This window comes from Nanorana parkeri, unplaced genomic scaffold (assembly GCF_000935625.1).
Source record: "Nanorana parkeri isolate BGI_ZX_2015 unplaced genomic scaffold, ASM93562v1 scaffold101, whole genome shotgun sequence".
NCBI classification, from domain to species: Eukaryota; Metazoa; Chordata; class Amphibia; order Anura; family Dicroglossidae; genus Nanorana; species Nanorana parkeri.
Window position 1 is genome coordinate 1,090,860 of NW_017306369.1, and position 15,436 is coordinate 1,106,295.

At 43.9% G+C, this 15,436-nt stretch overlaps 1 protein-coding gene across 6 annotated transcripts in view; it reads left to right on the forward strand.

Moving 5' to 3' along the window:
• The first annotated feature begins 2,238 nt into the window (after positions 1-2,238).
• The window catches only part of PPFIA2 (PTPRF interacting protein alpha 2), a 235,524-nt gene continuing 222,326 nt past the window's right edge, over positions 2,239-15,436 (forward strand). For all 6 annotated transcript variants that reach the window (XM_018552926.1, XM_018552929.1, XM_018552928.1 and 3 more), the window contains exon 1: positions 2,239-2,540. The gene's annotated coding sequence lies outside the window, so the exon portion shown is untranslated. The remainder of the gene's footprint in view (positions 2,541-15,436) is intronic.

Consider the following 15,436-nt stretch of genomic DNA (forward strand, 5'->3'; position numbering starts at 1 on the left):
CACACACACACACACCGCACACACACACACACCGCACACACACACACACACACACACACACACACACACCACACCACACACACCCACCTACCTTCCAGCTTCTATAATCATAATCACACCTTCTTGATTCAAGGGAATACTATTCATACAAATGTAATTAAAGCATTTTCCCAGAAGTGGTCGTGGCTGCTAAGACGAAGGCTGAAGGGCATTAACAAAGAAGGAAGTATCTGCTCCTTTAAACACAGCACACTTGACAGAACATATGATGCAGCGAAAGTGACTCAGATACCTTGTGAAGGATATTGCTTTGAATCTTTGCAGTGTGACAAGGTTAACCCTTCTGCAGAGCTCTGATGGAAATGCTCGTATCAAACAGGGAATATATCTGAAGGCAACTGGGGATATCTGCACGCAAGAGAAGGCGTGATTACTTCAGAATTTATTTAGGGACTGGTAGAAACCACTGAGTCAGTCAAGGGAACAGACTCCACACAAAGCAGGAACTTTTTATAGCCTTTGAACATGGGGCTATCGGTTATCCCTGCCGCACAACAATGGAAGGTGTGCTAATATTTTCCATTTGGACATATCAGCTCCCAGATGATAAATGATTCCCTATTGTCATAGATTCACAGTCATTGTTAACCATAGCTATCTCTAGGCTGTTAAAGCCTTTATATAGAAAGTTTCTATTTGTGTTCCTTATTTCATTCTAATTCCAGTTTTTAGCACACTATAACATAAGAGTTCAAGTAATAAGGTTTAGCAGGTGGGCAATGCTGATGTGCAAAGTGCAGCAGCCCATAGCAACCAGTTGGATACATTTGCATGAGTTTTTGTCTTTCACAAGCTGTGATTTATTGTCTTTTACACACTGATCTTTGCATCATTAATCCTTTGTGACCGCAATATGACTTTTTAGGTCTAAATCGAAAATTCCCCTTGCCGTGAAAGCGTTAATTAGCCTTGCAGCAGAAAACTAAGAATGCGCAACTGTGTGTGTTCCTAGTTCTCGGGCAAAGAATTTAGTCATAGAGTTATTGTCAAGTTAACTAATCTGTACGCTTACTGCAAAACTTAAGCTGGCCATACACTGCACAAATTTCTAAATGGGAGCAGTTTGTGGTCTCCTCAGGAACCCCCTGCCCCCAGATTTAATTGACTTTTGACAATGCGGCTGGTCCATCCAAAAGTCTTGGACCAATCAACTGCAGTCACTGTACAGGTATTCTGACATTGGAACACTCGCCGCTGTCAGAATACAATGGATCGGTGGGGTGAGGATTTGAGCACTGCAGGCTGAGCGAGAAAAATTGCACAGTGTATGGCCAGCTTTAGTCTGGGCAGCTAAGCTTCAAAAAGCTCTGGTCATGACAGGGTTAAGCAATGCTAGGACAGATTTAACTGTAGTGTATATGTCAGAGCATACTGAAAAAGGACTCTACTAAAATCTGCAGCAGTTGTCCATGGCAACCAATCCGCTTCATTTTCAAAGCCTAACTAGACAAATGGGAGATAGAAGCTGATTGGTTACTATGGGCAACTGCTCCAGATTAGGGGGCATTTTATTAAAACTGGAGCAGACAGAATCCGGAGCAGTTGCCCATGGCAACCAAGAAGCTTCTCTTTTCAGTTCGTTCAGTTAAGTTTTGCAAATGATAGAGAGAAGCTCTATATATACCACATAATATGGAGCAGTTGTGCATAGCAACCAAATCAGCTTTTATTTCCCATTTGTTCAGTTAAGCCTTGAAAATTAAAAGAGAGAAGCTGATTGATTGTTGTGGGCCACGTCTCCAGATTCTTCTAGCTCCAGTTTTGATAAATTGCTCTCTATGTCAGCAAATCTTTGCTCCTAAAAATAGTAGCCAATCCCCAATAGTCGAATTTATTTCTAATGCCGCGCATGACATTCCAATTCTTTAAATAAGCAGTAATTTACAGGAAACCTATCACATGCGCCATGTAGTGACACCAATGACTTTGCATTTTTCTCTTATCTCCAATCAGGAGGCTGAGTCATTGATTACAAGTGATCAATCAACACAAGTGTATCTAATTTAATGAAGATTAAAGATAAAGGGTGAAATGTGCAGCAGTGACTACATAGATCCGTGAAATCAGTGCTTCATGATCTATAGAAAGCACTGCCTATGCCAAGCAGCAGCCAGCTGATTCGTGTGCAGCTGTCAAGAGGATGCTGTGGCTTTAAGAGACACCTCCCCTACACTGCTCTAAACAATGGTTTCTACCGAGCTCTGCTTCCCATTGCAAAATGTGTAATGTGCCATTTTTGCCATGGATGCCTTTCCATTTAGGTGCTGACAGGGGAGGCAGACATGCAGAGATGCCAAGCTGATTCTGGCTCCAGACTCTTGCCTGGAGGCTGCGCTGACTTTAGCATATTGTGAAGAAGATTTGTGCTCGGATTGATGGGGAAATGGTCCAGGCGGAGTGCTCGGTGTGAAGCCAGGGGAGACTGCAGACTCATTTCATTCATCTCTTCAAGAAGCAAGCAGACATAGAACAAAGCTTAGGTACCACAATGTGTTCCTTCTTCACATTGCATGCATGAATGCTTCATTTTGGGGGAATCGTACAGCCAACTTCATTATTGCATGCATTTAAAATAAAAATGAAGCCCTCACTGACAAGTGCAGCAGCAGCATCTGCACTGGCCGCAGGGATCAGGTCTTCTAACATGTCATCTTGTTCTAGAACAGAGCCGCATCTTGTGTAGTTGCATGCCTGTTTGTGTGTTTTTATCACTTAAGATTGTGATTTGCTTGGCTGTGTGGAAAGGAGCTGGGGGCAGGAAGGGGTTAAGGAGGAGGAGGGATCGGCATGATGTAATGCAATTGAGACAATAGCAAGGATTTTCCTGCAAGAATTAAAGCGTGCGGCTTTTACTATTCGAAGGGGCTGTGGAATGTTTTCAGGTTTGCAGGGAGGTGTCATGGATAGGGCTAGAATGAATGGATGGTTGGGTGAAGAGGAGACAGAGGTGCTCCTCGCTTGGGTGCTGGTATAACACATGAAGTTAGATTTTCTTTTCCAACCGGCTCAAACCTCCTCCCGTCCAATCTGCATGCCTGCGGGGACCCCAGTGCTCCACCTTGTCAGTTCATGATGCTAAAACACCGACACATGTACAGGGATCATCTACAAATATCACTTTATTTGAATTCGGCATAAAAACAGTTTACGCGTTTCAGCACAAACCCCGGGCCTCATCGCTAATATACACACCCACATATAAAGTCTTATATACGCCCAACCTCCAAGACAGGAGGTGTAGTACTTACCTCAAACAAAATGAACCCAAAATGTTTCACAAGGTCAACGTTTACAATAAGCCTGCAAATGCAGGTCCGCAGACTAGTGGGAGAGCGCAGTTGTAAAAAAAAAAAGAAACCTTTAGAAGCCATTCACACCCAAAGCACCTGGATGTGTTAATAAACGCAAACCCAATGCACAGCACCCAAAAATTTGCACCGCTGCGCCACATTGATGCGCACATATAAAACAGAAAGGTAGAGCAGACTGCATTTCTTCACAATGCCACGGGTACCACCAACGCAAAAAACACATGTAAACGCATTTTAAACAGGTTCATTTACACCAAAACTGCATGGCATAAAATGCATAAAATTAGTGTGCATGCGTTTACATGCATTTTTTGCCTGTATGCATGGTTAAAAAAAATATATGGCCCTCAGCATGAAGCAGTGGCATGAATTACACCCACTGAAATACATTTATTTTTTGATGGTGTGCGTTTATTGATGCATCAGGTGTGAATGGGCGCTGAATGTTTAACCCTCTGTTTTCCAACTGTTGCCCTCTCACTAGTCTGTGGAGCTGCATTTGTGGGCTTCTTTTAAATGTTGATCCTGTCATTTTCTTTTGAGGTAATTACTCCACCTACGGTTTTGGAGGTTGGGAGTAAATGACTTTATGTGTGAATGTGTATTTCAGTTATGATTAAGGCCCAGGGTTTGGGCTGAAACGCGTAAGCTGTTTTAATGCAGTATTCAGTGATATTTGGAGAAGATTCCTGTATATGTGCCCATGTTTTAGAATCTGATATAACACACGAGCCCCATTCATTAGTATAGAGACATAGGCGAGTGAGATTGCAGTGTCGGGCCTAGGAGCCCGCAGTGCGAGATGCAGAACACCTGTGTCGGCCTGACAATAGAATCAGGTGTGGTTGGAGCTGTCCAGGCGTGCGGTGCTGAAGGAGCAGATAGGAGCAGCTCTAGTGTGCTCAATACTATGCAGCAGGGGCTGTGCTATGACTGCAGGCTCAAGCGGCTCTCGCTTTACACATACTGTAGATAAAAGAGCAATTAAAGGCCAACAAGGATCATTCTCAGCTCTTTCAGCTTACAGCTTTCATTTGCCTGCAGTTGGCTCATAGAGGGAGTGGTTGGGTCCTGGTATTTCTCCCATTAACACCTTGTGATTACTGTCTTGAATAGAAGTGCTAATTCAATGAAGGGAGGATGACAAGCAGCTGGTTCAACAGGCTGCACCTTATCATCCATGTGCAGTGCACATGGAGTAGGAACTTCGCTTGGCTCTCTGCTTTTTTTTTTTTACACCCCAGGCAGCATGTACATAGATGTCACTTGTTGTTGGAGGAATCCATATGACTGCTCTCATATTGGAGGAGGGATGGCTCAGCTTATAACATGATCTTTGTTTCATAAATAAGATCTAAAAGCAAATAATGATTAACACGCAATAATAAAGAGGAATGTAAAAAGTTAACCTTTGCAGTGGGGCTACCCCTACACCGCAAGGGTTAACTGCTTGTTTTTCTCTAGGGCCGCAAATGAAAAAAACATACCCTATCTTCGATCAGCCCAGGATGCTTGACTGGTCCCCACGGACTCTTTTGCGGGGCTAACCCATCTGCAGGGGTTATCTTTTTGCATACGTGGAGTTCTTCTTTAAACATGGCTTTTGGTATCTTTTTCTTATCGATTTATAAAGCTGCTTAGATTCACAATGGCTTGTTCTGTTAAGAGTTAATATACAGGACAGTATAACCATAAAGGTGTTATGGTGAAAAAAGGATGGAGGCAATCAAAATGCCCTCACGCAAATCAATATGTAGTACAGTAAGGGCTCATTCACACCATGTCCTTGAGCTACGTTTATTCTGCAAACCACTGCACATGTACTATATGGTGTGGAGAGGGCAATCGGAAATAATTGTTTTCTATGTGCCCTGTGTACATCATATAGGTGTGGTGGTGTGTAGAAAATGCAGCTCAGTGGACATGGTGTAAATGAGCCCTATAGTCTGTTTAAACCTGTATAGTTATTCTGTTTGTTGGGTCCCAAGCCCTACTCCATAGAAGCCGTGGTTTCCACGCACTGCATTAATGATGGCCAAATAGCCTGTAACAGCTTATGCAGTTTGGAATACATTACTCTATTAGGCTATGTGCACCATGGTTAGACCAAAACCAAATTCCCACAGTCCTCTTTAAAGGTAAACTATAATGTGTAAACTCTGGTTGGTTGGTAAAGGGAACAGACAGACAGACTTTCTGTACATTTTATTTTACACATGTCCCCCTGTGTTCTATTTTCTCTTTACCTACATTTACTGTATTATGGTTCATTTTAGTTTGGTCATTGTAACACCACACAAATACACAAATCTTACTTTTCGGAGGTAATGGCCTTTTCTTGATATGTTGTGAATTGGTAATCTTAAATTACATTGCCATTATAAGTGGAAATATAAAAATGGATGAGAAATTGCAGTCCTTTCTATAGTGGTATACTGGTTGCCACGGCCGCCATCATCTCTGCACTCACCTGATTTGATCCTTATGTTTGCAGATGTACGTTCAAGTAAATATTTTGTGAGAGAAGCATGGGCCAGCCATTGCTGAAGATGCTAGTTGCCTGACTATTTCACTGACACATTGGTTTCAATGCTTGCAGTTGGTGACCTGGGAAAAAGTAATCTGACTTACGTGATCTAAATAGTTGTTTTATATTAGTGATTTGGTGATCAGGCTAGAGCAATGGTGGTCTACTTACTTTATATAGGATCCTAAGGAGCATCCCCTGAAATCGGCAAAGGGCAGCATATAAAATTCAGTGAATTTAATGCGACAGAATGCTACAGAATGCTGTCAGAGACTACAGATGCGCTACAAAAGATGGTCAAAGACTATGGGCATGGTAAAGGAGAAGGTCAGAGACTGTGAACACATTATAGGAGTTGTTGGAGACAAGCTTCAGGAGAAGGTCAGAAACTGGAGGCATGTTAGATGAGACTGCTAGAGATCACCTTCTTTACAAAGCAATGCTTCCTTATCTGTGCTTCCAACAGCCCCCTAAAAAGCATATTCTACCATTTTCCAAAAATGTAATAAATGAACCCACATTAATAAAAATCAAAAAATGTGCTTTTATTACAGTTTAAATCGGCTAAGTACATTCCAGATGCTTCAAAACAAAAGGTGTGCAAAGCCCTACAGTTTGTGTTCTTTAGAAAGTAGCCACCGCTAGAAAAGTCTGTCCGATGCCAGCATGATGCAGAGAAGGACCCTTGTTGTCTGTGTGGCATCAGAAGAAAACTTCAGCTTCAGATTGGGGATGTTAAATGCAGATCTTAATGGGAATTGCTGACTGTTTTTTCCCCACCGTAGAATTGGTTGTTATGATCACCCAGGACTCTCAGCCAGAGGGAATGAAAGGTGTCAGGAAGGAGGTTCTGTTTGGGATCCTAGAATTGGTAAATCTCAAAGAGATTCAGGAGGGATGAGATCTCCAGTCCTGGGTCCAGGCTTTAGCAGTGATCAGCAACCAATGATTGCACATGTGTGCACAGCACTTAAGGAAAGGATGCTGGCTGGGGAAATTAGTTCCTTTTGAGAAATAGGAACACACAGTGTTCAGGAGTCAGAAGGACTCCCCCTGAAGTTAAAGTGGAGTCAGGTGGTGTGTGTGTGCGCTAGAGACACACGAAGACAGCGAGGGAGGCTGGGGAGAACTGGTGAAGCTAGGAGAGCCATGAGCCTGAGGGGCCGCCAGTAGAGGTGTGGGACAGCACTTCCAAGAGGACCAATGGGTCAGATCAAGTGGTAATGCTTAAAGTGTGTGTATACACTGAGTGGCCAGATTATTATGACCACCCCATCAGTACTTCGTTGGGCCACAAGATGACTTCGTTGGGCCGCCTCGTGACTCCATGAGATGTTGAAAGGTGATGCAAGGAATTTGACACTGCACTGTTGTCCTTCTGTTGTCTTGTACCAGTCTTGCCACTCTCCGTTCTGCCCTAACAGTGACTAGTGGCTGACGGCCACAATTCGCACGTTCAGACCCGGATTTGGGGCTGACAGTCCAGTCTTTAAACACTTTAACAATGAGCCCCTCTTGAACATTTTAGGAATTCTGCTGTTTTGCTGATACTCGCTCCATGGCTTATATTGAGTAGGTCTGTCTTTTGCTACCAAAAAACTCTTGACCCATTGAGGCATAGGGGTTGATTTACTAACCTTATAAACACACCACGAACATGTATACACCTCTGTAGTGTGTTCCCTCCCAGCATGATCTATGGGTGGAATCTAAACACCTTTGTAGTGTGTACACACCCAGCAGGTGTGTTGTGCAAAGCCCTGCCCTGAATTGCAAGGTGCTGTTGTGTAAATTAGCTCTACATTGTGTTGCTTGCGTTGATGAATGCAGGAATGTAAATGCATGAGCTAACCATTTTTGTCTAAACTGTGAAGCAGCATTATATATGCATCATGTGCATGATTTTTCCATGTATGGCATTAGTGGAAATATGCTTATAGAGACTTTTTGGTTGATAAATACGCTTTGCTGTGTAAAAATCACACGCACCTGGTGCGTGTGTTTAGGTTAGTAAATCACCCCCATAGACTCCACTAGACCTCTAAACGTTTGCTGTGGTATATGGCACCAAGCCGTCAGTAACAGATCCTTTAAGTCATGTATGTCGCGAGGTGGGACTTCCATGTATCGGACTTGCTTTTCCAGCACATCCCGCAGATGCTCAATCTGACTGATATCTTGAGAATTTGGAGGCCCAGTCAACACCTGAAACTTGTTGTTATGTTCCTCAAGCCATTCTTGAACCATTTTTGCAGTGTGGCAGGGCACATTAACCTGCTGAAAGAGGTCACTGCCATCTGGGAATACCATTTCCATGAAAGAGTGTACAATGTTTAGGTAGGTGGAATGTGTCAAAGTAACATCCACATAAAGTACAGGACCCCAGGCTTTCCAGCAGAACATTACCCAAAGCATCACTCTGCCTGCGCCGGCTTGCCTTCTTCCTTCAGTGCATCCTGGTGCCAACTCTTCCCCAGGTAAGCGACACACACACCTGCCCATCCACATGATGTAAAAGAAAACGTGAATCATCAGACCAAGCCACCTTCTTCCATTGCTCCGTGGTACAGTTTTGATGATCACAAGCCCATTGTGGGCTGTTTTGGCAGTGGACATAGGTAAGCATGGGCATCCTGACTGGTCTGCGGCTACACATCCCCATATTCAACAAACTGCAATGCACTGTGTGTTCAGACACCTTTCTATCAGAGTCAGCATTAACTTTTTCAGCAACTTGAGCTACAGTAGCTCTTCTATTGGATCAGACTACATGGGCCAGCCTTCACCAGCCTTGCGTCCATCAACAGAACGGATTTTCTCTCGCGCATGTTGCAATTTTTTTCCCGTACCAAAACGACACTAATCCATTGATTTTCATACGATTCGAAAAAAGTTTTCCAGCCTGACCGATCAAGAAAATTCGGCCAGGAGTACAGTAAAAGAAATTGTTGGGTTCCCATCAACTGATCTATTATCGTTTGAACGACCATTTCTTGGACGATTTCCAAACTCTGTCTGTCCCACAGCCAACTCCACAATTCATGTGTTGAGTTCATGCTCTTTTTTATGGGTCCCACAAACACAATTTATTGTGTAATCCAATCATGTCTATGTAAGTCCAAATTATGTCTGGCCATATTTATTTATTTTTAATTACAAATACCTAAGCATGATAGCCAGGCAACTGACCCTTTCCGAAGTGGCAGCCTCCATATGCCCCTTGTGACAAGGTCCTTTAGGGGTTGTTCACACCAATTACAGTGTGTTCCAGCCCAGTTAGCTGCTGGAATGCACTGTATCGCATACTAACCCCCCCTGCATTCTAGGGTGGGAGGGAGCATGGAGGTACATTCAAGTCAATGGCCCCGCAGCCACGCTCCCACCCGCAGTGTGATCGCCCACACCAGAACGCATGGCACAACAATGCCTGCGTTCTGGTCCAGTGCAATCCCAAAAAATGCTGCATGCACTATGCCCCCTCCCGCCCTAGAACACAGGAGGGGGTTTAGTATGCTGGAAAGTACTATATCGCAGGTAACCAAATTATTGTGCCATACGTTCTGGTGCAGGCGATCGCTCTGCGGGCGGGAGTGTGGCTGCGAGACCATTGACTTGCACGTACTGACATGCCCCCCCTCCCATTGGTGTGAACAAGCCCTAAACAAGCCTGTCTTTTTAATGCATTTAAATTAGTGGAATTTGTATATTGTGCATTTTGAATTTGAAAGTTTTCAGATGTGCATGAAAGCTAAGTTACAATATGATAAATATGTGTGCAGCATATATTTAAGAAAAGTGGTCATAGACCTGCTTTTACACAAATGTATTATTGCCTAAAAGTGAAAAAAGTAAAAGATAAGAACATTGATAAAGCGCACGTGTTGTTATCCTTCAAATAAGTTTCTCTGTCATTTTGAAGCCCCTTAGATTCTTGGTCCAGGCTGCAAACTGATCCTTGACTGCTGCTTATGTTGTCACTTAGGCCTATCACACATTGTTGACCAAAATATCAATGAGGGCTTGTTCACACCAACCTCTTTGGGCTGCATCGGGCACTGTTGCTCAGTTCTAACACAAAGGTAAGGTAAAAAGCCTTGCTTTGTATAAGGCATGTTCACAACGATATGCTGTGTCAGAGTGTGTTGTGATAAAAATTAAGCAGGCATACAATATATCACAGCACAATGCATTACAACATCTGGCAATGTGCTACTGTAAAGCTACTGTAAAGCTTTAAATAAAGTTTTTAAAAACAAGGTAAACAAAGCAAGCAGTGAATGTTTTGTTCCAATACAACATATTACGTGTACTGATGGGCCGAACACCCCCGTGTTCGGTCCGAATTCGAACTTTCGAACATGGAAAAAGTTTGAATTCGAACACAATGCAAGTCAATGGGGATAGAACTTTGAAAATCAATTGCCCCCATTTTGAAGGCTCATATGCAAGTTATTGGCCATAAAAAGAGTATGGGGATTCGGGTACTGCCCTGGCGACATGTATCAGGGAAAAAAACACTTTAAAAAAAATACAGTTTTTAAAGGAGCATTTAAAGGGAAACAATCAAAATGAAAAATTTCTTTAAATATCGTGCCTGGGGGGTCCCCTTGAACTGCCTGTAAAGTGAACCTGCTGCAGCAAAAACGAAATTTATAAAGAAAAAAATGAAATTTTAAAAGGGGGGAAAAAAGCGTGCAGTTCCCCCTCCCAAACAATACCAGACCATTTAGGTCTAGTAGGAATGTTAGAAGGGACCCCATTTTAAAAAAAAGCGCAGGGCTCCCCCCAAAAGTCATACCAGACCTTCAAGGTCTGGTAGGAATTTTAGGAGGGACCTCGTGTAAAAATCAAAAACAAAAAAAGTGCGTGGGTTTCCCCCTCAAAGTCATACCAGGCACTTAAGGTCTGGTAGGAATTTTAAGGCGGAACCCCACCCCCAAAAATGGGGGGGGGGAAACAGGGAGTCCGCCCTAAAATTCCATTCCTGACCCCTGGTCCAAGCACAGGCCTGGCAGGGCAGGAAACGGAGGGGGGGGGAGGACGAGCGAGCGGCACCCCCCCTCCCTCTCATACCAGGCCACATGCCTTTGGCACTTGGAGGGTGCTTTTCCAGGGTCGCCCTTGGAAAAGCACCTTGTCTCCATGCCGATGGGGACAAGGGTCTCTTCCCCACAAGCCCTGGGGCGTTGGTTGTGGGGGTGTGGACAGGGGGGCTTATTCACATCAGGGTACCTCTTTAATAAAGGGGCACCCAGATGCGCCTCCCTTGTGAATGAGTAAGGGGTATTTAGCCAATCAGGTCTCACAAGGCACTGTGCAGTGCCTTGTGGGACGCTCGGCGGGCAAACAGCCTGCCGAATGTCCTGACAGTTCGTGTGTTCGCTGAACACAAACTGCCAATGTTCAAGTCAAACTCATGCTTAACTCAAGCATTGAGCCCACTAGTATGAATGGGTGCTGGCAAGCTTGCTAGAGAGGGTAGAGCATCCACTTACCTGTTACCATTATGGACCAATGAGAAGTCACTCCCTTGCTGGCGAGGGAGATTCTGCAGAATGGATGCGACACCTTGCAAACAGTGGGGGGTTTTTGCCCCCTCTAGTGACCCTGTCGCTATCATGTCATATACCTTAGGTCTGCCCTGTGTCTTCACTGGCCAATGCCAGAAGGTTTACTGTCCTCTGTTTGCTTTTACATTCCCTGAGGAAGAAGAAGATGAAAAGGGAGGGGCTGCTCTCAGTTCTATGGATTGCCTAAGAAGATGACCTGTCTCCTAATATCTCTTCTAAGCTCAGACACTTTTTTTTTTCTTGTTGACATGGTGTGTCATTGTTTACAATTAGAACTCCCTGCATTGACCTTGCCGAAGGTCACTAGTCTGGGTTCCTTAAAAATGCCTAAACCTGCCAAAACCTTCCCTCTACACTTCTACACTTTTGCAGCCAGTGTTGTATGGTGACTGGGCTGCCCCTTTTGAAGATCCAGCTATCTCTTATTTAAGCAAAAACATTAACATTCTTGTAGAAGATGTTACTTTCTCAGCACCATGAGGACAAGGGGCTAAAAGCTCTCTTTGCCCTTGCGGGTCCTATTCTGCAGCCTGTTGTTATGTGGCAGTCTGTAAGGCCTTATCTGTGTGGCTAAACGCTATGGCTAGGGACCCTAGATTTATCTTGATGGACACAGCTCTAAATGTCTAGAGCACTTTCTTATGGCCTTGTGCTTACTTGGACTCCAAGATTGGACTCCGGTCTTTTCATGTGCAATGGATCATTTGGCTAACATGCTGGAGTACCTGGGCCTGGCCATGAGCATGGCCCTGTCCAGGGTCTTCTTGCCTCTGGAAAAGATCTTATCTCTCCACTCTTATGGTCGAACCTTATGGTCCAGGAGTTGCCTGGCTGTTCGCTTTGCATAAGGAGGTTTGGATTTAAAGGGGGCCTCCTTTTGAGGCAGTCTCCTATGCTTAATTTTACCCCAGGCCATTGCTGCTCAGCATTCTTGATTGCATGGGAGAAATGGGCTCAAACCCTGGACCTCCCTATTCGCCTACCCAGCAAGACAAAGCTTGCAGTAGCACTTTGGTTCTCCAACCTGATGCTGGAATCAAGGAAATCCTTCCTCCCAATGGGCTGCTAAGGTACTCACAACTAATGGCAGCCTGTTAGGCTGAAAAGGGTCCTGGTGAAGCTCTCTGTTAAAAGGACCTGGTCAGAGGAGGAATCTACAAATCAGCATCCTGGAGCGCAGGGCAATTTGGTCATCCCTCCAAAGCTGGATTCTCAGTTACAGAGCCACCCGACCAGTATTTAGTCAAACAATGCCACAGCCATGGCTTGCATCAACCATCAGGGAGGCACCAGGTATTGTGCGTCTCAAAGAGAAGCATACACAACCCTGGCTCAGGCAGAACTTCATGTCCTAGCCCTATCCGTGGTGCACATTCCGGTATGGAAAATGTTTCAGGCAGACTTTCTCAGTTGTCAACATCTTGATCCCGGAGAATAGTCCCTCCACCCAGAGGTGTGTTAGGACCTTTTATCTCAGGTTCAACAACAAGCTAGACAGGTATGACACCAGATCATGGATCTCCAGGCCTTCACTGTGGATGCCTTGGTGACTCAAGGAGATTAGTTTAACCAGATCTTCACCTTCCCTCCCCTGACACTCTTGCCTCGCTATTTTGCTCTAAACTGGCCCAGGAGACTGTGGTAGACAGACCTTGTCAAACTCATGGCAGATTCTCCCTGAGCACTTTCAGATCATTCAGACCTACTATCCCAAGGACTAGTATTCCACCCTGCTTCCCGGTCACTGGCTTTAATGGCCTGGCTGTTAAAGCCCAGGTCTTTAATGACAGAGCCCTCATGAAAGCTGTCATCCTTATGCTTCTGAAAGTTGGGAACTTCATCCAATCCAACGTGCAAGGTATATATATTAGCTCCAAATGTGAAAAGTCTGCCACACAATATGGAAAGTAAATCCTCCACCGTAGTCTCTCTCCTTAATGGTTGAACCCAGTAATTAAACTAAGGTCTGCACACACTTGTTTCTCTTCCGTAGGGTAAATGGTTTAAACATTGTCTCTATCCCAGCTCCATCCATAAAAAGAAGTAATACTTACTGGTAGAGACAATAAAAACATATCATAGTGCATTTAAAATAATGCTTTAATGAACTAGATAAAAATGCCCACTTGCATGCAATTTTGTGCAGATACCAGTGCACTCAGCATTGCATGAGATAGATGCATGATAATTTAATATCTAGCTAAGGAGCAATCTTCTCTTTTGCAAGTCCCGCCAGTCCGTATTCCGTGATGGTGTCATCTGAACTCCGCACTACATTTTACGTCTATTGACTTTTTCAGGGGTGCGGAGTTCAGAGCCTAAATGTCTTTTTATATAATAAAGCCACCCACAACTCTGCCCCCGGATATATCTCAAACCTTGTCTCAAAATATCATCCTAACCTTCCCATCCGCTCCTCCCAAGACCTCCGGCTTTCCAGCTCCCTTGTCAACTCCTCCCATACTCGCCTCAAGGACTTCTCTAGAGTCTCTCACATCCTCTGGAACTCTTTACCCCAACCTGTCCATCTATCTCCCACCTTGACTGCCTTTAGGCGTTCCCTAAAGACTCATCTCTTCAGGGAAGCTTATCCAACCTCACCACTCAACCATCACATTCTCAACAATTTATCCCCACACATCTACCTCCTCATGTATCACTTGCCCCTCCCTTTTAGATTGTAAGCCCTCATGGGCAGTGCCCTCCTTACCATCTTGTCTTGAATTGTATTGTGAGTTTAATGTCTTCCTTACATTGTAATGCGCTGCACAAACTGTTGGTGCTATATAAATCCTGTATAATAATAATAATAATATGTGCAAGAGCATCATGTTGATAAAGAAAGCAATACTCTATATCTATACGGGGAAAAGAGCAGACCCCTCCTATGACTATTCAAATACGTAGGAGCATCACCATTCCCATGGACATCTAACTATGTAAAAATGTATTGCATCCATATAGAAGGATATTGTATTGCTGTAATGTTTTATATTTGCAAATATTGCCTTTGTGTATTTTATGTAGCCTTTGTTTAGAGTTTTATTAATTGTTCCTATGTTGATGTTGTATAACTGACACTGTGGGTGCCAATGGTAATAGGGACGGTCCATTGGATTGGTTACACTACTACATATTTGTTTATAGTTATTCTGATTGCATTTACACAATTTGAAGTGTTGGAAGCTAAAACTTTAGATAGATAGGTTGATAGGATTTTCTGGTATTTATTGCAGATCTTCCCTTTTAACCTCTCAGAGACATTCTTTTGACTCTACTCACAAGCAAAGTTGGGTGTTTCTAAGTTGGCAGTCTTGATGTGCAAAGAGCACTTTGTGGTTGTCTGTAAGGGCTTTCCAGCATCGGGCTTCAGTTTTCAAAATCTGCAAGGCTGTCACCTGGTTCTTTGTTTATAGTTTTCCCCTGTTTTACTAGCTGGACTTTCAGGTCCCTGTGGATTCTAGCTTTGACTGAAAAGTTCTTCAGATGGCCCTGGTTTGTGGGTCCCCTCTGTTATTGTTCCCTGTTGCGGTTTGTTGTTGTTTTCATGGGCATGTTAGCCGTTGTTTACTGTGTTGCCTGTCCCTCTGTTGGACTGCTTTTGGACATCCCATCTGTTCAAGATTTAACTCCCTTAGCCCTGCAATGTACGATCAAGAAAACAGGATTTTTGTCTTACCTGTAAAATCTGAAGTACATCACAGGACACAGGATAATCCCCACTGTTTTTTGTACTGCTTGCTACAAAACTGTACCAACAGCTTTGATTTGCCAGTGCCTGATCGCCTGAAGGTAGCTTTATAACCCTTCAATTCAAGATTTAACTCCCATGTGGTGTACTCCAAGAATTGGATTCTATAGGTAAGACAAAAATCCTGTTTTGCCTGGATAATATGTACTAATCAAATTACTTCCACATGTTGTACTCCCCTAACATACCCCACTCGTCAGCTCATTCCAAATATACC